Source organism: Pinus tabuliformis, chromosome 1_2, assembly GCF_031772625.1.
Source record: "Pinus tabuliformis cultivar Carrire ecotype Pingquan chromosome 1_2, CPIR1, whole genome shotgun sequence".
NCBI lineage: Eukaryota > Viridiplantae > Streptophyta > Pinopsida > Pinales > Pinaceae > Pinus > Pinus tabuliformis.
In genome coordinates this window covers 364,468,498-364,493,253 of record NC_142298.1, presented here as the reverse complement: position 1 = coordinate 364,493,253, position 24,756 = coordinate 364,468,498, and positions in this window count along the sequence as shown.

Below are 24,756 nucleotides of genomic sequence, written 5' to 3'. Positions count from 1 at the left end.
TATTGCAATCACCATGACCCGGGACTTTTCTATGATCACAATGGGGAGGGTGAATGGTAAAACCCCACTAGCTGACCTATACATACCCTAAGGAGAGTACATGTCCTATCCATTTAGCTATTAGTTAATTGAGCATGTAAATTTCAATATCATAGAAGAGAAAATGCAGACAAAGGTTGTAAGAAATTCATGTATTAATAAGAATCTTATACTTAAAGTGAGATCGTAATTGTATAGAAGTTACCTAGATTTCAAGAAGTCAACTTTTAGTTCTAATTAAAAAAGAACCCCATTGAAACATCCTTCACTTCCAAACACATGTTTACAAAATCACATTAATAATAGATATATTTCCTCAACTACCTATCACAGTGAAAAACACAAGGATAAGAAAGATCAAACTCTTCATCTAAAGTAATGCCTCAATGTTGCCATGTGGCTCTTAATTAATTTTTTTTTCCACGTCAATGTATCCTGACATTGTGATAGCATTCTTTGTCTCAAGGAATAGGTACAGAGCATATCCCTATACATAAACGCCATATGAATAAGTTTTATATTGAACAAGCTAACTACCATCTTAAGTAATTTGATTAAAAAAATTCAATCCTAAGCTAACTATCTAGAAACCATATAACAACTTGTAGTTTCAGTATTCTACCACAGCTAGCCAAAGAGACAAATAGAAAAGCATCGAAACATGGTCCACCATTATGACACAATCCATTAAACTTCAAGAAATATAAAGAATAAATAATTGGAACATTTTCAAAAAGCATCAAAGTTTGATCCTACATACTGTAATGAGATGTGGTTCAATTTAATGAAGGTCTTATGTGAAAATAGAAAACTCAGAAAGTAAGATGGCAGTTACAATAGCACCCAAGATACAATTTTCATATCCTTTATAACTTTGGAAAAATGAATGCATGGGAACAATGGGATAAGCAAACAACTTAAATGGCAAAGCATAGAAACATGGTCCACCACTATCCCAATCCATCAAACTCCAGGAAATATAAAGAATAAATAATTGGTTCATTTTCACAAAGCCTCAAAGTTTGATCCTACATATTGTAATTAGGTGTGCTTTCATTTATTTAAAGTCTTAAGTGAAAATGGAAAACTTAGAAAATAAGATGGCAATTTTAATAGAACCTGAGATACAATTTCATATCCCTTTTATTATACTTTATAACTTTGAAAATTGAATGAATGGAAAATAAAGGGGTAAGGAAGATGTGAGCTAAATTAGTAACTAAAGCAATTTTGCATGGTGAACCCAAGGAGAAAATCAAGGGAGGAAAGTAAAATGATGCAACTTTAAAATAATAAGTGGGAAAAAAGGGGAAAATCTCTATTTTTTGAATTAATTAATACACTACATACAAAATCCTACAACTTGTGAACAACTTGGGCTATTTTGCATGGTGTTTCAGGGATATCTATTGATGAATAAGTAGCATATATTCTCACCAAGTCATGGCCAAGGGGAAAGCATGTATATTTCAGAGACATGGTGGGTGTGGTGAGAAACACCTTCCTCAATAAGAGGGGGTGTTGAAAATAAGGGTACCAAAGAGGTGTTTCCTAGTGCATTTATCCTTTTGGCCTATGAAGACACTTTAATGTCCTTTTTGTCATGTGACATTATGATTTATAATAATGTTATGGTGGAAAGTAACTTTTTATGGGTTATGTACTATGTATTTTAAAATATCAATGTCACTAGTGTTATAAAGTGACTTTATGAGAAAAATACAAGCTAAACTTTATTGTTAAAGTGACTTTTATATTTTAAAAGGGACTTTACGAGAAAAAATGCACATAGTACAAAATAAAAGTGACTAGTTAGTCTCATAATTGAAGGGAGTGCATGTAAGAAGGGGTCAAGAGAAAATGATCTCCACCCTTGATCTAATGAGTTGATATTTAATCTCAACAATTAGATCTCAAGGGCTAGGGTTCTCTTCATTTGAGAAGACAAAAATGGAAAAAGGAAGTTTCTCTCATTCATTCTTAACGTGAGAGTTTTGGAGAAGAGAGGGATCAAGGAGAAGAGGAGGAGAAGGTTGAGGGAGAAATTTTTATAGCTAAGTATTCATGCTATAGCAGGCCTGAGTTTTTAGGAGCAAGCCTGATTTTCTAGGAGGCAAAGTATAAACTCATTAAAGAAACTTGAAAATCAAGGAGGCAACCAAAGAATACATGCACTCTATTCAAGGTATAATCAGAGTCTTGTTGAGTGATTTTCATGGAAGATAAATGCTCCAAGCAACTCTCATTTTATGCACCAGTCTACACTATTTTCAAGGGATACCTATAGCTGATCAGTGAGAAATTAGGAGTAGCATTCAAGACTCATGCAACTCCAAACTCAAGGATCATATTGTTTTCGTATTAGAGTAGAGGTCAAGCATATTTGGGTAGTTAAGGTCTCAACAAAAGCTTGAATTTCTAGGAAGACTATTGTTGTTAGAAGTTCGAGTTTTCAGTCTTTAAAGGATGAATGGAAGTCAAAGAAAGAAACTAAGACTGTGGGTCAAAGATTAGAGAGAAAGTGGACTATCAAAGGAAGTCTTCCCAAGGGAGAGATACATATACTTGTTGTTAATTATCTCTGTAAAACAATTCTTGAGAAGCTAATATTAAATCCTCTTTGAAGGCTCGTTTTCCCCTTGTGGGTTTTCCCAAGGTCATTGGACCAAAAATAAATGTGTCATGTGTGATGAATGCTTGCATTTATTTCTTGTATAAGCTAAAAATATCAAAAGAGTAGAGTAGTGTTGGAAATACTAAGAGGAGGGGTGAATCAATATTCCTTAGCAATTAACACTTTTAAATCTTTTCAGATCATTAGTTAATATCCAATTATTATTAATGTTTATGCCATAATAATAGTAAATAAAAGAACACAATAGACACAATAATTTTAGGTGGAAAACCTCCTCCGAGTCAAAAACCACTGAACGTTTTTCTAATAAATTATTTAATCTTCAGCTCCAACTGAATTAAAGCAACAACTTCCTAGAATTCTAGAAAAGCATTCTTCTCTAGCTCCCATTGGAAGGATGCCCCAATGCCCTGGTTTCTTTAGTAATCAACTGAATGGATGCCCCAACATCCCAGTGAGCCACAACTCACCCTAACACCACCCTACCACCCTGAAGTGTTCACAGGCTCCAACCTGTAGGCGACTTCATGCACCTGCTTAGAACCTCCCTACCACCCTATAATGACTGAAATGAGACAAGAGTGTGGATTTTGTACCAGGGACAATGATCCACGATACAATATGATTTACAATGATTTTGACTGAACACCCAATCACACTATGATCTGCAACCCAACCATGACATCATCCCAACATAGACTCCTATACCTCCGAATAATGCCTTTTTGGCTCTAGGCAGATTGACTCTTTTACAATAATAACTCTTCCAATAATCACACTTTTACAAATGACTCTTTTACAACTTTACAATGATGACCCTTAGCCTTGACACTTCTTCACAATATACGAATGGATGTCATGTCATCAAAGGATGTCCCATTGCAATGCTTCGTTTGATTTGATACTTATGCTCTTGAATTATTGCTTGAAGTTATACTTGAATCTTCTTCTACCTACATGCAAAATTTTCTCGGCAAAACCAATCCCAAAACAAAACAAAATACCCTTCAACTTACCTCTGTTTGAAAAATACATATAAGTAAATAATAATGAATAAATTACAATGCGTACCTGAAGTGTGCTTGTCAATTTTATTGTTGAATTATTGCAGCAGTAGACAAAGACTCTCACTCTTGATATAGGCTTGGACTCTATGCAAGACTATATCCGAAGGTGACCTAAAGATATATACAATAAAAATTGATGACAAACCCTAGACTTGTGATGGACCAAGTTCTAAGTACAACAATAGAGATAATTCTATCAACTATGACACGGCAAGTAACATGAACTTAAAACATCATATAGATTTAACAGACTTAGCGTAGCAGCAAGAATATGTAGCATCAAATGTGTAGTATCAAGAATATGACATCCGAAATTTGGTATCAAAACTAACTGTGACATATAGAGACATAGAGATATAGCTGAGACCCTGTATGTACTTATGTTTACCTGCAAAAATATATGTTAGAGATGATACTCATATTTCAAATGTAAACACTAATCATACATACCTTGTTGTAGGAGACTTACCCTTGACTGTTGATGTGTGGTCCTTACTGCAATTATCCTTGAATGCATGTTTTTTCTTGCCTTCTAGGAGCTCTATATTGAATATGTTGTATCTATGTAATTTCAGATCTCTAGGGTCTGAAATTTATTCCTATGATATCCCTTTGAGTCCTCTTTCCAACCCCTTAGTTCTTATCAAGTTTGGATTCTTCAAGAAAGAGTTATGCCCAATATCCCACGACGACTTGATTATAGACTAGTTCCATAGAGTGAAATTGTACAAAGTTCCACGTGTCACTGTTGTGACCTTCAGGCCTGAAAATGATACTCAACAAACTATCATCTGTACTCTTTTTGTGACTGTTTTACAAAATTTTAATCCAATACTCAGAGAGAAAGTTATGATGATTTTCTCAACGTCACCTGTTTGACATGGAATTTGGGAGCCAACAAAAACCCTAAATTCCTCAGATCGTATATCCGAAAATATAGTGAAACAAGATCTAAAATTTGGTCACAAGATTCATAAACATTTTAGCTCAAATGGGTTTTAATTTCAGCTTCTGAAGCTTCGCAGAAAAAAAGTTATAGTGACAATCCCCCAATGGTTTCTTTGAAGCCACAAAATCCCTACTAGAGGAGGATATGAGGGTCATTATTTATATGAATGTCTTGAGTTGAGAGGGTCGTCAACAAGTGAACGTTGGTGTGATTTTAGGATAATTTATATATATATTAATTATTAACTATTTAATGACCACAACCAATTATGAGTGCCATGCCACAACCCCATTGGGTTTTAGCCCACTAACTGGGGTCACTATCTTCAAACATGAATATATCTCAAACCGTGACAAATTACTTGGCGTGCCATATATGAATGGAAATATCTCGACGAGTGGAATCCATCTAGAAGGTCCTTGACTTAGAACAAGGTATTTTTCAAGTCAAAATTCCCATGCAAGATTGTGGTAGCCCCTAGTGTTGCTTGGGTTGACAACCACTGATCAACAATCTCCCCCTTTGGCATTGATGGCAACACAAGTACTCCCCCTTGTGATCATGACACCTCTTCCTACTTCCTTCTCTCCCCCTTTTTCATCAATGGAAAAGGGTAATTCCCAATGAAAAACAACCATCCTGTAGACCTGTACACACCTCCACTCCCCCTTTCTACTCCAGTAGATAAGAGAAAGATTCTATTGAAAAATTGGGATAATCCCAAGCTTTTGGCGAATATACTCAAATGCTTCATGAGATAATGGTTTAGTAAAGATGTCAGCAATTTGTTCCTTTGTGCCAACATATTCAAGCTTGATATTCTTTTCAGTGAACTGCTCTCTGATGAAATGATATTTAATCAGAATGTGCTTTGTTTTGGAATGCATCACAGGATCCTTGGATATACTTATGGTACTAGTGTTATCGAAAAAGATGGGAATAGGCTCATCGAACTTGACTTGAAGATCTTGCAAAGTTTGATTCATCCAAAGAACTTGAGTACAACATGCTGCTGCAGCGACATATTCTACTTCTGTTGTGGATAACAAGATTGAAGACTTCTTTTTACTTAACCATGAAACAAGACAACCACCTAGATAGAATGCTGCTCCACTCATACTCTTATGATCATCAACACTTCCTGCCCAATATGTCTCTGTATAAGTTTGGATTACCAGATCATTTCCTTTGGCATACCATAGACCATATTCTGTTGTGCCCTTAAGATATAGAAGAATTCTTTTGACGGTAATAATATGAGATTCTTTTGGTGCTTCTTGGAATCTTACTACTTGTCCAACTACCTACATCACATCAGGCTGGGAGGTTGTCACATATAAGAGACTACCAATCATGGATCTATACAGCCTTTGGTCCACATCCTTTGAGGAATTTTCTAAGCTTAATTTGAATAGGTCAACCCTAACTAATAGTATTATATAAATCAATTATTCTAGATAATATTATTATTTGAATTGGTAAATAAATTATTTTTAATATTATTACTAAATAATTCATTACATAACAACTAATTTTCAACCAAATATTATTATTTAATTATTTGTAATAATATTAATATTATATAAATAAAATATGCTTATATAATATTAGCATTTTAATTGATAAATATATTAATTATTTTTAAAATTATTATTATTTCATGATAACGACTAGTCTTATACCTAATTCACATTGAATAGGTCAACCCTAACTAATAATATTATGTAAATAAGTTATTTTGTTATTTAAAATGATAAAGTATTTACAAATTCGATATTAAATAATTAGCTACTACATAACAACTATTTTTAACTAAATATTAGTTAATTTAATAAACTTCTCATCACATATTCCTAAATAATTTTATTTCACAAATGGCTAATTGTGAACGCCTTACCTTGAACATTGATGCATCCCTGCTATTTATTCTCTGAAATCGATTGGTTTCTCACCTTGTCCCGAGGATGAACCACATTAGTTGGTTCAAAACATCGACCCAATCCTTACAATATGATTAATCCAAAAGACTGTTCTCTACATTATGGATCACAAAATTCTTAGATCTAACATTGCAACATGTTACCATGGAGGTAAGGACTTGCTTGCAATCTTCCATCTAGAATTTCTTGAGCACTTCTTTGATGTACTTGGTTTGATATATGAATATTCCTTTAACCTACTGAGAAATCTAAAGCCCTAAAAAGTATGTTAGTTCGCCAATCATAGACATTTCAAACTCACTTTGCATTTTTGTGGCAAAGTCTTTACTTAATCCGTCATCATTGTTTCCAAAGATTATATCATCCACATATGCTTCGATAATTGTTAGTTTATCTTGATCCACATTCACATAAAGATTGTTGTCAACACTTCCTTTCTTGAATCCCTGTTGATGTAGATATCCGTCAAGATGAGGATACCAAGCCCTAGGAGATTTCTTGAGACCATATAGAGCCTTCTTTAATCTGCAGACATAGTCTTCTTTGTCAGAGAGCAGAAAACCTTCAGGTTGTTCAATGTAAACTTCTTCCTCCAATTCACCATCTAGAAAAACTATCTTAACATTCATTTGGTAGACCTTGATTTTTCTTGAGAAAGCACAAGTGAGAAACATCCTGATAGCTTCCATTCTGGCAACGGGAGTAAATGTTTCTTCAAAATCGATTCTTTCAACCTATGCATATCCTTTATAGACTAATCTTGCCTTGTTCCTGGCAACCTATAATCCTTCAACTGTTTTGCTCACCCTAAACCTGTAATGAAACTTCCATCCTGTTCAAACTACCTTCTTGTCAACCGTAAACTTTTGCTATATACTGTTGCATAGACTCCTCCTCTACAAACATTAAGAAGTCAACAAGCCATATTGTTCAAAATAGTGAGTCACCTAACGGACCATCTTGACCTGAGTCATTATCTGAACCAACTATTAATTCTTCATGACCTTTTTCTTTTACAAATCCTGAAAGCATAACTGCTGAAACCTTGTTATCTGCTTTGTCTTCCTATACATGTTTCCTTTTCCAGACCTTCTTATTCCTGCAATCTCGAGCAATGTGCCCATAGTTATGACACTTGAAGCATTCAATGTTGTCCATAGATGATTCCATCTGATATCTACAACCGTGAGCGCTATGGCCATAATTATGGCATTTGAAACATGTTTGGCCCATCTAGCACATATTCTCTTCTAACAAAATCATCGTGGAACCTGTCTCGTGATCTTGTAAAATTTCTTCTAGAGTTTTGCATAAATGATTGTACATGTCAAAAACTTCACAATCCCTAGCCATATGTCCATAATTAGCACATAAAAATCAATAACCATTAAAGAAATGTGTGTACCTGAATGGTTATTTCGGATGTGATGGTCCTTGATAGTTTTACCTGTCAATAACTTTACAATCCTTGGCCACATGTCCATAGTTAGCGCATGAAGAACAATAACCATTAAATAAATGAACATAACTGGAAGATTTTTAATTCTTCTTTGGAGGCAGTGTTGTAGTTTGTTGTGGTCCTTTGGTCTTATTCTTTGGAGTTGCAACATTATTCTTTGGCTTTTCACTTTGTTCAACTTCCTTCTTAGAATCATCCTGCAAAAATGTGGAGCTTGTACCTTCATCAACTGGAGCTTTACCATCTTTAATTGCCTTCATTTTTTCTTCTTCATTTGTATTATCTTGTAAGTGTAATTTTTTCGATCCCTTGAGTTTGTTGATCTCATCACGCATTGCATCAAGTTATTCTTTCTTTTGAGACAGATCTTCTTGAAACCATCTTTTCAAGGTCTTTGTTCTTTTTTGTGTCTCCTTAACCTATAGATTGAGAAGAGTAGTCTTCTCTACTTATCTGTTGAGAACCTGTATCTGTTCCTTCTACTTCTCATTTTCAATCCCGATCCTGCTTATTTCTATTGAATATGTTTCTAATTCCTTTTTCTTTTGGTCAACAGTGGATATGTATCTTTGATTAGATTCCTTCCTTTCAATTTCTGCTTCCTGCATATGTTGTTTGATCCTGCTAATCTCTACAAATGTTGTGTCGAGTTATTGTTGCTTCTGTTGGACTTCTCTCGTGAGGTCTCATGTCACTGTATTCTTGATTTATTCCAATTGAGTTCTAAGACTACTAATCATCTTCTCAGACTCTTCATTTTCTTTGATGAATTTTTTTGTCATCTTCAATTTTCTTCCAAAAGTCTTTTCTTTTCCTTTTGACTTTTGAGTTCCTTTATCACCTTGATCACTTTATTTCGAAACTCTGTTTTACTCATTTATCCCATTTCGTCATCATAATTAGAAGGATCTGAATTTTCAGTAACATCTTGACCTGATTTCTTTGTTGAATAGAGATTATGAATTTTTTCGCAGAGAGCTTTAACTATTGAACATTGACCAACTTTTCTTTTCACAGAATTTGGAAAAACATTCAAAATTACATTTATGGCCTTTGAATTGTACCTTTTAGATTTATTGGTAGATGTGTCTCTAGAAACAATTGATTCCCATACTCCATGTGCCTGCAAATGTACTTCTATCTTGGTTTACCATATCCAGTAATTATTTGCATCAAAATCAGGGGTTGGTATACAATACTCACTTTCTTCAGATTTTGTTGTACCTGTACCTTCCTTTGAAATCCTTGTAACCTGCTTCTTTGACTTTCCAATCTCTATACTCTGAAAACTGACTTCCAATGGTTAGGTTGTTATAGAAGGAACCAAGCTCTGATACCAATGGTTGGAAATACTGGGGGGGGGGTGAATCAATATTCCTTAACAATTACCACTTTTAAATATTTTTATAGCATTAGTTATTCTCCAATTATTATTAATGTTTATGCAGTGATAACAATAAATAAAATAACACAGTATACACAAGAATTTTATGTGGAAAACCCCCTCTGGTTCAAAATACAACGAATGATTTTCTAATAAATGATTTAATCTTCAGCCCCAACTGAATTGAAAGAAACAACTTCATAGAATTCTATAAAAACATTCTTCTCCAGCTCCCACTGGAAGGATGCTCCAATGCCCTGGTTTCTTCAGTAATCAACTAAATGGATGCCTCAACATCCTAGCGAGCCACAACTCGCCCTAGCACCACCCTACCTCCTTGGAGTGTTCATAGGTTCCAACCTGTAGGCGAGTTCATGCACCTACTTAGCACCTCCCTACCACCCTATAATGACTGAAATGAGACAAGAGTGTGGATTCTTGTACTAAGGATAACGATCCACGATACAATATGATTTACAATGATTTTGATCGAACACCTAATCACACTATGACCTGCAACCCAACCATGAAATCATCCCAACATAGACTCCTATACCTCCCAATAATGCCTTTTTGACTCTAGGAAAATTGAATCTTTTACAATAATAACTCCCAATGATGACACTTTTACAAATCACTCTTTTACAACTTTACAATGATGACTCTTGGCCTTGACACTTCTTCACAATATACAGATGGTTGTCACGTCTTCAAAGGATGTCCTGCTACAATGCTTCCTTTGATTTTATACTTCTACTCTTCAATTCCTTCTTAAAGTTGTACTTGAATCTTCTTCTACCTGCATGCAAAATTTTCCCGGCGAAACTAATCCCAAAACCAAACAAAATACTTTTCAACTTACCTCTACCTATAAAACACATGTAAGTACATAATAATGAATAAATACAAATTAAAATTACAATGCGTACCTGATGTGTGCTTATCACTTTTGTTGTTGACTTGTTGTAGCAGTATACAAAGACTTCCACTCTTGATATAGGCCTGAACTCTATACAAGACTATATCCAAAACTGACCTAAAGATATATACAATAAAAACTGATGAAAGACCCTAGACTTGTGATGGACCAAGTTCTGAGTACAACAACAAACACCATTCTATCAACTATGACAAGACTAGAAACTTGAACTTATAACATCATATATATCTAGCAGATTTGGTGTAGCATCAAGAATATGTAGCATCAAATGTATAGTATCAAGAATAAGACATCCGAAATGTGGTATCAAAACTAATTGTGACATATAGAGACATAGAGATATAATCGAGACCCTGTATGTACTTACGTTGTCCTGCAAAAACATATGTCAGAGATGATACTCATATTTCAAATGTAAACACTAATCATACATACCTTGCTGTAGGAGACTTACCCTTGACTGTTGATGTCTGGTCCTTACTGCAGTGATCCTTGAATGCATGTTTTTTCTTGCCTTCTAGAATCTCGATCTTGAATTTGTTGTATCTATCTAATTTTAAATCTCCAGGGTCTAAAATTTCATACTATTATAGCCCTATGAGTCCTCTTTCCAACCCCATAGGTTTGATCAATATTGGATTCTTCAAGTAAGAGTTATGCCTAATCTCCCACGATGACATAATTACAGACTGGTTCAGTAGAGCGAACTTGTAATAAGTTCCACGTGTCACTGTTGCGACCTTCGGACTTGAAAATGATAATCAACAAACTACCATTCATCCTTCGATTACTATTTACTAAATTTGAATCCAATGCTCAAAGAGAAATTTATGACGATTTTCCCAACGTCACCTATTTGACATGGAATTCAGGAGCCTACAAAAACCCTAACTTCCTCAAATCGTATATCCGAAAATATAGCGAACCAAAATGTGAAATTATGTCACGAGGTTCATAAAGCTTTTAGATCAAATGGGTTTTAATTTCATATTTTGAAGCTTCGCATAAAAAAAGTTATAGCGAAAATGCCACGATGATGTGTTTGAATCCACAAAATCCTTATTAGAGGAGGATATGAGGGTCATTATTTATATGAATGTCTTGAGTTGAGACCGTACTCAACAAGTGAACTTTGGATGGATTTTAGGAGAATTTTTTATTATTAATTATTTAATATTTAATGACCACAACCAATTATGAGTGCCATGACACAACCCCATAGGGTTTTAGCCCACTAACTGGGGTTACTATTTTCAAACATCAATATCTCTCAAACAGTGAAGAATTACGTGGCATGCCATATATCAATAGAAACATATCGACGAGTAGAACCCATCTAGAAGATCCTTGACTCAAAATAGAGGAAGTTTTCAAGTCAAACTTCCCATGAAAGATTAGGGTAGCCCCTGGTGCTACTTGGGTCAACATCAATGAAAACCACTAATCAACTCGCCTATCATGTTTTGATTTGCGTGCAATTTTAATATTTATATAAGCTACATGTTAGGTTTGGTTTGAGCATTAAACCACTTACAAAAACTTAAAATTGGGTTGGGGCTACAATAGTTAAAATTTCTACAAAGATTGGTGATTGTGAAGTCCACGAAATATTTGTATTGGGTAGATCTACTTGAAAGGATCACTTCTCGTCAACTCAACCATGGAGGTTGACCCCAAGAGCGTAGAGAGAATTGAACCTGTGACCTCTCAATACCAGAGGTGTTTTAATGATTGGGACTGAACCAACTGTGCTAACCCTCAGGGCTTAAGTTTATTATTATTTTATTGTAATTAAGATTAAAATAATATTATTCCTCGATGGGGGTGATAATCAAGGTGAATGGTGGATTTGGGGGTTGTGGTTTCCACCCTGTGGAGAGCAACATATTAAATGATGGGGGTGGCCATACTTGCTTTAGAAAGTGAGCAATAGATACCTCACCACCCATGGCATGTGGAAACCTGACGAGGAAAGGAGCAAGGCAAGAACGGTGGAATTGGAGCGCTATAAGGAAAAAGCAATTGACCTCAACCAAGTTGAGGGAATAATTGGTTGCCATTCTTGGGAGAGCCTGTGGAGAAACCTATAAAATGAGTGATGCTGAGTGTGGATTGTGCGAGAGATATTTGGATGTTGTTACTACAGTTTTCGGGAAAAGAAAGTCCGCTAGGAGAACTGGAAACTTTTTGGTAGAGGGCCACAACAACTTGAGTGGTATCAGTGTAGTTGCCGCATAGGTATTCTCGATGTGATGAATTCACTAAATTTTTAGTAACTCTAAATCTCTCTTTTAATTATCATCTTGTTGTTTATATTTTGCTTTCTTTTAGGTATTAGCTTATGGGTTTGGTTTTTGGTTTTGACCTCTGGAGTTGGATTCTAGTGTTGGCATTGAAATTGTATCTTTAGGGAATTCATAATAGTGGGGTAGTCTTAGCACTGGGATGGTATTTCTTTTCCAATTCATTGTCTCTAGATTTACCAATCTTGCCTTATTAATTTTTGCTGGTTATTCCTATTTTAGAGTCGGGTCCTATCCCTCGAGGGCTACACCATCTTGATTTTGTCAAAGGTATTGTCTGTGTTTTATCTGGTCATTCATTCCTTCATAACTATCTAGTTTTGTGCTAGAAGTAGTACGATAAACCTGTCTGACACCATGAAAGATTAACAAATAAGAAGTTAGCGTGGGGGGGCGAGGTCATGACCCTCAGGGCTTGTAACCTAGCAAGCCTAGGAGGCTGCTGCTACTTTTCATTCGATTGTCCCCTCAAATACCCGTGATGAAATTCATCAATTGAAAACCCTGACAACTAGATAAAGATAGGCCTTCTCATACTCAAAGATCATGGAAAAAGTTGGACAATGGCTTGCCGACCTTGGTTATACCAGGGGAAGGAAAAATAACATTTTAAGGTGTTTTCTCTATATTGACAAATGAAAACTTTGTTGGGAAAGGTTTTAACTGAAAAACAGGCAGAAAGATACAATATCTTTGACAACCTTGAAGATGTTAACTACTTTCAGCAAAACCAACATGTATGTCTTGAACAAATGGTTGCTAAGTTGGATCATATTGAGTGTCAAAATCTACGTATTTTTGATATCTCTGCTCTACTAGGATGTAGTGCCAAGGATCCAACACCAGCCATCTCATCAAACTCTTAACTTCAAGCATGCCTGTATGTAGCCCTTTGTTTTGTAATTTGACAGTAGATATTCTTATTATGCTAAAGTTGTTAATGTTGTTAGAATTTTGGAACAATTATTCTATAGGTAGGTGGTAAAAAATATTTGGCTTCCCGTTGGGAAGGTTAAGACCACCTATTGGAAAACATGTTAATAATGACTTGAAGACTAATGGCTAGAAAACTAATGTATCCTACTTAAAATTGTATTGCAAAATTCCAACCAAAAAAATATTTTGTCTCTCAATTAAACTCGACCATTGATTAAAAATGTTTTCAATCAATAACATGTATATGCTCATCTTTCCTCTATTTACTTTATAATATACCCTTTCCATTTCACATGTCTATTATTCATTTAATTAGTATGTTTTAGAAACTTTTAAGGTGTTGCATAAGATCTTATTTGGAAACTTCATGAAACTTTTAAGCTGATGTCAAAATTCATATTTTTTAATTAATGTATTAAAACTGAGTTTTATTTCTCAGCTTAAAATTTTACTAAATAAATTTTCATTGTATTATCAATACATCTTATTACTTTTTATTTATAAAATAAATAAAATTAATTTAAAATTATAAAATGCAAAAAAAACTCTGTCGAACTAAAGTCATTGTATTTTGTACCTTTTCATAAAAGATGTTCTTGTATGTTGAAGTAAGTTTAAATTTTATTTATGACAAAAGGAAAATTTGTAATTATTACCACCAAATGTTGTGGGCTACACTATGTGATCCAATTTTAAAATTGTTTTTATTATTATAAGATTTTTGGATATATTTACTTGCCAACCTCCTTTAACTCACTTGACACCATCTTAAGGATTTGATGGGCGCTCTTGGAGATTTTTTTTATGATGGTTTTTTTTTTAAATTACCCTTTTTGCGGCTTTAATATTTATTGTTATTATATATATATATATATATATATATATATATTATGAATAATACTGTTATTTTAATAAAAAAATTATTTTAGATATTTTAGGGAAGAAGATGTTAAAAAGTGTAACTAGGGTGGGTTTTAATAATGACATGTAATTATGATTTTATGTAATGAGATGTAAAGAAAAAAAATAAATATTGTAATGCTTTCATCATGGGTTTCATGAGCAAGAGATTTTATTTTTGAGTCAAGACTCCCATTGAGAATCTTTAGGAATTATTTTCAATATAGTTATAAAATGTTAGAGTCATTGTCATGTAATGAATTCATGTTACACTTTGTAAAAGGTAAAACTTGTCTATGTAAAGTATCCTCCAAGACCTTGTCACTTATCCTCTTCAAGTCAGGCTACAATGATGGAAGAACTTGCTAGAAGAAGTCAACCTAACCTCTAGTGATTATGTCGGCCTAAATGACATGTGTTGAGGTGTATAAATAGAAACACTCGGCCTCACTTAAAGGAAATCAACTCGACAAGCATTCGTTGAAGATGTACAAAGAAGAAGGCTACAAAGAGAAGTGCGAAGAAGTAATAAGGAGAGTTTCTTTTGAGCAAGAGAAGGAGAGTTTCTTTTGGGCAAGCGAAGAAGAATTTTCCTCTAGGCATAGCGAAGGAGAAGTTTCTTTTGGAGTTAGCGAAGGAGTGTCTCTTCTGGGGTCAGAAAAGGAAGGATTCTTTTAGGGTACTTATTCTAGGTAACCAAGCTAGAGACTAAGATTCTCTAGAAGAAGCCGAGAGGAAGAAGTGTGAAGGATAGAGACTGATTTTCTCTAGAAGGAGTCGAGGAGAGCAGTTCAAGATCAAGAAGAAAGTCGAGAAAGGGAAGATGTAGAGCATCAAGGTTGGTGAAAAGGTTCTTGGGAGGATACTAGAGTCAATGGTCTTTGTCATGGTCTTGGTACTCATCAATTGAAGATCTAGAAGAAGAATTTTTTATCGGGTTTTCCTCTCAATAAGCGAGAGGTTTTGGCCCTGGCTTATAAGCCTACATACTGTGTCACTTATCTTTTATTATGCATAGTTGTAATTGTCTTGATGAAAAGAACACAATAATAACATAATGAAGAAAAGACTATAAGCTAAGAAGTAAAAGTATATCACAAGCAATTATCAAGCAGAGAAACATTTTAACTATTCATGCCCTAGATTTCTCAACATGGAATCAGAGCTAAGGTGTTGAATTCAAGAAGGGGAATTCAATCAATTAGACACACGAGAATCGAGCTTCAAAGAAGTATCAAAATAATTCAAAGAACACCAAGCAAGAAATCAAGATCTTCATCATACTAAAACCCTAGATCAAAGAAATATACTCGAGCAAAGAGTCTTGAAATTATTTTCAAGAAGGAAGTAACGAAGAAAGACAGAAACCCTAGAATCACTTCTGAGATCATCACCACACATGATAAAAAGAGTGGAAGCTCTTCAAAACTAAGGAAGGTTAGATCGAAAGACAAAGAAGGTAGTCTTTCCTTGTCAAAATAAGAACCTGCTTAAAAGGATCATCTAGAGGAACAACATTATCAAGTTGAAGATTCTATCTTCTCAAGTAAATACCTTTTACTTATAATCTAATCTAGTAAATATGACTTCATGTTTCAAGGAGAACCATAAGCTAGTTGGGATATCAAATTTCCTTGTATGGAAAAGAAGGATAGACATAGTCCTCGAAGTAAATGAAGTCATTGATCATGTCCATGGAAAGGTATCCAAGCCATCCAAAGAACAAGCATTATCTGAATACATGGAAAGGGATCTAAAGGCTCAAAAGATTCTTAAGGAATCTATTAAAGATCCTCTCATTTCCTATGTAGCCAGGCTGGAGACATCTAAAGAAATATATGATAAGTTGGTAGAACTTTTCTCTGAGAGCACGATAGAAAATACCATATCACTTAGATCTGATCTATATAAATTGAAGTCAAAGGATGAAGGGATATCATCATGTCTTTCAAAAGCATCTCAAATAAAAAGTCAATTGTGGATCTAGGAGAGATGGTATATGATAAAGAAATTATCTCCATTATTCTAAACGCATTGATTGCTGAACAAGGTAACCTCATATCTACTAAGTAAGAGGAAGCTATCCCATTCATCAAATTATGTTCTCTCTACAAGGAAGGAGAAGACAAGTTGAAGAAAGAAAGTGACAAAAGATCAGATAGAAGGGATCACTTACTGAAAAGAAGAAAAGGGAAATTTGGAAACTTTGGTCCTCCAAAGAAAAAGAAGAACATGGCTAAGATAAGATGCTACTGATGTTAGGAACTTGGGCAATATAGAAGAGATTTTACTTAACATAAGCCGGACAAGAGGGATAGGGAAGAAGCCCATATTACTGAGGAAATGAAAGAACCTGAAACAAAGAAGCTTAGGAAGGAAGAAGTAAAAGATCTCTACTATGATTGAGATGATCATCTTCACTAGAACGTACTTTCCACTTGTAATTTTTAGATAGGATATAGAGTAAATAAAATAGGATGCATCGGATCAGAAAATAACATCGTGATAAAAGCATTAGAAATAAGAGATCATGACATGGGAAGAAAAAATAATGTCTGAGATAAATTCTACTGATTACAAAAAGGTGAGCTCTTGGAAACCTCATTAAAATCTCAAGGGGTACTTATAGAAAGAAGTAGAGGTCATCATCGACTGAGATCATCATACAATAGTCTATAAAGAAACATATGCTGTGTGAGGATATGAAAGATCCTCAAGTTTCTTTGATGGAATCCTTATCAGAGGATTCACCGATATAGAAAGAAAGCAAGTGTTTCATCAGGAATTCCAACTCATGGGATTCAAGGGATGATGGTATGATGGCATAATAGTGAAGTAGGATAAATATCTTTCGTTTAAAGGAAGCTGCTATAGGAAGTCTGAATGACTGAAAGGAAAGATGAGGTATGTATTCTTACATAGGTTATTATGAAAGTCATGTCATATGGTTGCACATAATATGGATCACTATTTCCATCTTCAGAAACATGATAAAAAAGAAGAAGGGGTCTCCTCCTCCGAAAGATTGCAGAAAAGCATAAGTCACAGTAGATGAAATCAACATAATATGTTTTCATATGAATCATGAGGGAGCTGACTACAATTGAGGAACTCTGATTGGAAGCTCCTGGGAACAAAGTGTGTGAAAAGAAAGGATGAGATCATAAAATATGCAACAAAGGTTGAAGGCATTCAACATCCGAGACCAAAAAGAGTTGACTAGAATATCTCCCAGAAAGATATGAAGACTCTGATAGGAGTCGAAAAAAGATGGAGACCCTTGACAATGAAAATATTTAGGAGATGTGTCAATTTGCATGTAGGATGTTGATACCTATAGGAAGATGTCATGATGAAATACCATCACAAAGGTAATTTTGATTGAAGTGTTCATTTCTTATTTTTGAACTAAATATTTGGATGGGCTTATGTAGGACTGCCAAAGGGAAATCTGTGGATGACTTCCAAGAGGACCACATAGAAGAATGTAAGATCCTTCAGGAAAATATGGCATGAAAGAATGCAACATGACATGAAGCAAAGCCAAATGGAAAACTAATGGATCACTTTATAATGAAATGAGGACATGAGTAACTCATGGATGAAAGTGATGGATTTTCTGTGCCCTGTGAAGAAGTCCCCAATGATGAAGACTCCATGAAAAAAGAAATTTATGACATCGAAGAAGAAAGGATTTCTTCAAGCAACTGGTTGCCCCAACATCTCCACCTGAGAAGTTATTGTAGGTCCCTAATTAAGAGGGAGCTTGAAAAGGAGTTTCTTACTTGGAACTTGAAATTCCTAAGCCAAGAGGGAGCCTAGGTACATTCTTTTTGTAGGAATGAGTATATTCCTTTATTGGAATATGTCCTCCCTATCTGAGAGGGAGGGATACACACATCATTTTGGTCTTCATCTGGGAAGACAGAATGGAGGATTGGGTAATTATTTGGCATTTGATACTCTTTGAGGATGGGATAGGGCATCCAATAGAAGAGTATTTGTGGAAGACCAATATTCTTTGAGGGTTAGGGAGTCCAAGATAAGAATAGTACTCATGGAACAAACCCTGAGTACCCGGGTAGGGGATGTTTCGAGAGACATAATGATGAGAGTGTCTATAAATCATTGGTCTCGCTGGCATTGAGCTCAGATCTTGTGGAGAGATGCAGATGTTAGTCAAGGCCTTGCTATGTAACAATGTTGGTTGATATGATGTTATACAAATGAGTTACCAATCCAAATTTTTCTTATGAGAAATTATTCAGATTGAGAAAGTCCAAGTACCATTATGAATACCTCCCTAGTTAAGAGGGAGCGTTGAAAAGTGTAACTAGGCTTAGTCTTCATAATGACATGTAATTATGATTTTATATAATGAGATGTAAAGAAGAAAAATAAATATTGTAATGCTTTCATCATGGGTTTCATGAGCAAGAGATTTTATTTTTGAATCAAGACTCCCATTGAGGATCTTTAAGAATTATTTGTCATCTAGTCTTAAAACGTTAGGGTCATTGTCATGTAATGAAGTCATGTTACATTTGTAAAAGGTCAAACTTGTCTATGTAAAGTATCCTCCAAGACCTTGTCACTTATCCTCTTCAAGTCGGCCTACAATGATGGAAGGACTTGCTAGAAGAAGTCGGCCTAACCTCTAGTGATCATGTAAACCTAAAGGACATGTGTTGAGGTGTATAAATAGCCACACTTGACCTCACTTAAAGACAAGCAACTCGACAAGCATACAGTGAAGAAGTACAAAGAAGAAGGCTACAAAGAGAAGTGCGAAGAAGTAATAAGGAGAGTTTCTTCTAGGAAAGCGAAGGAGAGTTTTCTTCTAGGCAAGCGAAGGAGAGTTTTCTTCTCGGCAAGCGAAGAATGGTTTCATTTGTTCAAGTGAAGAAGAGTTTCTTTTGGGCAAGCGAAGGATAAGTTACTTCTAGGCATAGTGAAGGAGAAGTTTCTCTTGGAGTTAGCGAAGGAGAATTTCTTCTGGGGTCAACAAAGGAAGGATTCTTTTGGGGTACTTATTCTGGGTAACCAAGCTAGATACTAGAGACCAAAATTCTATAGGATAAGCCGAGAGGAAGTAGTGTGAAGGATAAAGACCGATTTTCTCTAGAAGGAGTCGAGGAGAGAAGTTCAAGATCAAGAAGAAAGTCGAGAAAGGGAAGAGGTAGAGCATCAATGTTGGTGACAAGGTTCTTGGGAGGATAGTACTAGAGTCAAGGGTCTTTGCCATGATCTTGGTACCCATCAATTGAAGATCTAGAAGAAGAATTTTTGATCTAGTTTTCCTCTCAAGAAGTGAGAGGTTTTTGCCCTAGATGACAAGCCTGCATACTGTGCCACTTGTCTTTTATTGTGCATATTGGTAATTGTCTTAATTAAAAGAACACAATAATAACATAACAAATAAAAGACTATAAGCTAAAAAGTAAAAGTATATCACAAGCAATTATCAAGCAGAGAAATCTTTTAACTATTCATGCCCTAGATTTCTCAAGAGAAGAATCTCGGTAAATTTAATGAGGTGAAGAATACAAAGGGGAACATAGTGGGGAAGGCTTCGATTACTGTAATTTGTAGTTTGTGAATAAGGCCCCTTCCTGACAGAACCAGATTGATTACTTTTCTCTCCCTCTTGATGAAGGTTAAAATGAAATAATTGAGGTGATCCTAGTCAGTCCGATGAGTTCTATGGGGAAAACCAGCCATCAGGAAGGGTATAATATGTAATATTCCTAATTAGCCATGGCTAATTGGAATATTTGATTTTGCCCAATTTTTGCCTTCTATAGTTATTTATAAATAAAAAGTGAGGACGGGGGACATAACTCACTTTAAGAATAAAAAGTCACTTCCTAGTAGCACAACGTCGTGACTTAAGGAGGAGCCAAGGGGGCCAAAGGGTGATGCAGAAATGGGGCCGATGCAGACACATGGAGGGACTACGCAAGAGGGAAGAACACATGGCAAGAGGGGAATCACGCAGGAGGAGGTGAGCCTAGGGATTGTGAGAGGTAGAGGCTATAAAATAGAGAAGAGCCCCCTCATTTTGGATCATTCATTTATGTGTATTTTGAGCTAGTCATTTCGACTTCTAAGCACACTGGCTGTTTAGCTGGTCTGCAGCACTGTTTAGTGCATTGAGTGTCTCCATTCGGAGATCTCACCCTTAGCCCCAGGGGACTTCGAGTGCCTGCTCAGGCAAGGTATTTCCATCGATATTTCAACAGTAGTTTTATCAAGCACTTCAGCAGTAGTGTCATCAGCATTTTGGAGGACTGCACAACACTTAGAGAGGGATGCAGTTGTTTTTGGTTGTAGTGTTGGATTGGGGTTTTGCAGGTGGATTTATGATGGGAGATTAAGCAGGGGTCCAGCTCTTGTCTCATTGGAGGATTTTTGGCAGGGTTTCAGGTAGTGTTTAAAGGGGTTTTCTTCAGTGAAAGCGCAGGGCATTGAGGAACTGCGCAAAACCCCAAGAGGGTGTTTTTTGGGGGTCGGCCATTCCAGGAAAGCTTTCTGGGTTTCTCTGGGTTTCTTGAATAGAGCCCAAATCCAGAGTTTCAACTTTTTCTGAGGAGGGGAGCAACATAAAATCATCATTTGTTTTCTACCAGCAACAATAGCAGAGCAACATCATCCATGCAGAGAGGCCATTCTTGTCATTCTGAGAGTATTTATTCACTTGCCTTGTGCAAGTCGAGGTGCCATCTCTCTAATCATCTCTTGTACTCATTTTATTGCTCAGTATAATAAAATGGCTTAGCATTTCTCGCTGCATTTCTTATGTATCTGCGTATATTTCCGGTTTACATTATTATATTATGTTCCATTATTATTTTATCACTTCTGGGTTATTATATCATTTGCACATATTTGGTTGGAGTTTTTGCTGGGGTTTGAGGAATATTTCGGGTTAGGAATATTACAGTGGTATCAGAGCACAGATCTAGCTCAGCCTATGGAACTAGCAATCTGTTATCACAAAATCAGTACTAAGGGCTGCTACCTAGCAAGATCTCATGTAACTATTTCAACCAGACTTTAGACTAAGGATTAGCCTCCTTAGTCAGAGAGGGCTCTCTCACAGACTTTTGATAAGAATCAATTACAAAAACAGATGGCTAACTCTTCACACATTTCATGAAAATAAAGCTGGTTGGAAAAACAAAACAACACTTCTTCCATTGGGCTCATGGAGTCATACACTTTTGCAGTAAACTATTGATCACTCAATCATAGAAGCCAAGGCATATAACGTTTAACACTCAAAACATCTCTCAAAAAGAACTCAACTCATAAATAAACACAGGAAGTCTGAGCACTAGGTGAATTCAGAGTGATTGCATATTTAGTGAGCTGTAAAATACATAAAAGATAATGACAAAACCACACATGTTCTGAGCCTTGAACACATAATGAATCTTGGGAAGAAAAAGTAATTCTTGTATTACTGTCAAAAGTCTTCTTACACAAGCTGATAAAAACTCTGTTTTTTATAAATTTTCCAACCCTACTTACATCAGAGTTTTCACTATATATAGGAAAACTAAAACCAAAACTATCTTGAGTCTCCTCAACAAGCATGAGGGGAGAGCTCGATGATCTAGCATTAATTAACCTTATCTATTTCTAAACAAACTTATTAATTACATAAGGCATTGTACTGTAAATACATAGAATCCCAGTTACATTGCAAGTCCAGCTCTATCTCCTTGTATGCATGATTCTCCTTGGATCCTTGACAGCTGTACAATTTCTGTTGTGGCTGAGATATGTTGAGGAACATTCACTGAACGAGCTGACCTTCGGGTGCTAGCTGTGTAGGTGACTCATTAATAAGTAAACCTGAACACCCTATTTTCACGGTCCCTGTCTTCCATTCTTCTTTACCATTTAAAGACCACACTCCAAGTTCTTTAATCCTTCAATAACCACGCATAACACCATATGCCTCATGATCTGGGTGCCTTGTGGAGTGAACAGGTGTGCTAGCCAAAAATCTCGGTAACCCTACCAGAACCCTAGTATTTCGGTCATAAAGTGACTTTAAGAGAACTTTAGCAAAAAACAAAACATTTCACTTTTTCTTCAAAACTCACACCTGTCACCATTTAAGCTGTTATGATATTCATGTATAATCTCCCTCCTGTCCTCGAGACATTCCTTTCAAAATATGCTGACCTCATCATTAAATTTCATTGTTTCCTTATAAAACAGCGTTCTACAGTAGTTTCGTAGCGCGCTACGAAACTACTGTTTCTTGTCAAAACAAAACATATTCATCTTGCAGCGCTTTCTGCTTAAACTCATGATTTCTTCAGATATTTGTACAAGTGCATAGGGACCTAAATAACTTCGAAATGATAAAAGTTGAACCAAAATTTATCAAAACTTTGAAAAGTACCTTTCTTCTTAAGTCAATGAGCTAGTTTACCTAGCTCCTTCTTTAAACTGCTGACCTCCTCCTTCAAAGCCTTATTTTCTGATCTCAAACACATGTTCAGCTTTCTCACGTGTTTTGCTTGTTTAAGTGCTGGTATCATCCATGAGAATACATCAGACCCTGAGTCAGCTTGCTTCAGTAGACTTGTGCTGCCCTTTAATACAGCCCTCCTATAACTAGCATATCTCATTGCTCTTTCTTTAGAAAGACTCTTTGTCTGAGCTACCTCTTCCTGGGTCTTTCCTGCCTGGTTCTTGATAGCAATGACATTCCCTCCTTGACTAATAATAACCTTTTTACTTTTGTCTTTACTTTTGGCTGCATGCACTGTTTTAGTCAAAATTTCAATAAACTCTGTACTAGGCATTTTTACAGCTGCCTCCTCTTTATGCACTTTCTCGGCCTCTTTCATTTGTCTTCTTGTAATTGGCCTCCTGGGCTTAAACACATATTCTTCACTTGCCTCCTCAAACCGTAACCTCTTTGAAGCCTTTGATTTCTTCAGGCTCTCTGGTGAAGATTGGGTTAAGTCAATGTGCATTGGTTGCACTGGCTGATCTTGTTCGAGTTCCATTGGCTCAATCTGTACTGACTGATCTTGTTCAAGTTCAATTGCTTCAAGTAAATCAGTTAAACTAGCTTTTGACAAAGGACTCTCTTCAACAGCAATTGACTTACCCTTTTCCTTGCTCAACTGACCTCTGGTTTTTACTCTTGATCCTTTTTCAACTTCACTTGGTGCAGGTGCATCCTTCTTCTGTTTGACCTTCTCTTTTGATGATGATTTAGGTGTCTCCTTGATCACCACAGGCTTGACTGGTTTCTTCAACTTGGTTTTGGACTTCTTTAGATCTTTCACCTCCTTCCCGATCTCAGCAAGAGTAGGTTCTTCAACCGTTTTCTCCCTTTCCTTAACAGGCAATGGAGTTAGGCCCGTCTTGTTCTGAAAGCCCGCCAAAAAAATAAAGGAGTCCCAATCTCTTCCAATCTTCTGCAAACCATCTAATACTAACAACTTCACCAAACCATGATGGAACAGTGATGTCTCACAGTCATCTTTTTTCAACTGTATTTTATCACACATTTTACTTAGGCTTCTGAATAAGTAGAAAGGAATATCAATTGATGCTTTGCCTGTGAAATGTAACAAAAGCTTAAAATGATATGAGTACACTTTGTTATACCTCCCTTCGCATGTTAAATACTTTTGGATGCATGTGAGGAGCAGAGCAAAATGTTCTTTCACGTAACTCCTTGGCACAGCTTTCGTAAGATCCTCATTTACATAAGGTTCCTTCAAAAATTCCTTACACGAGCTCATGTCGAATTTAAAATTTTTGAACCATTCATTTCCACCTCTAGGGATCTCAGTCACATTAGAAATGGCTTCTGGGGATACAGGGAATTCTAGCATTGACACCTTAGAGTTTAAACTAGTAAAATTCAATGCAAAAGCTTTTGTTACCTCTGCGTGCCCTCCTTGCAACTTCTCACAAAACCTCCAGCAACCAGCGTTTTTAAAAGCTCTGGCTACACCTTCATCCTTTAAAGTAATATCAAGCCCCACAGGTTCTGTTCTTTGGCACCTACCGGATCGATGTTCCCTTTTCTCCATTTTACTTTGCAAACTTTCGAACAGAAAACTAACAGCAGCTCCAACTCAGAAAAGAACTTTAGACTTTGGTATACAGGCTCGCTTGCAAACAGGTCCTTTTAAATGAAAACTCGGGCTCCCTCTCGCTTCAA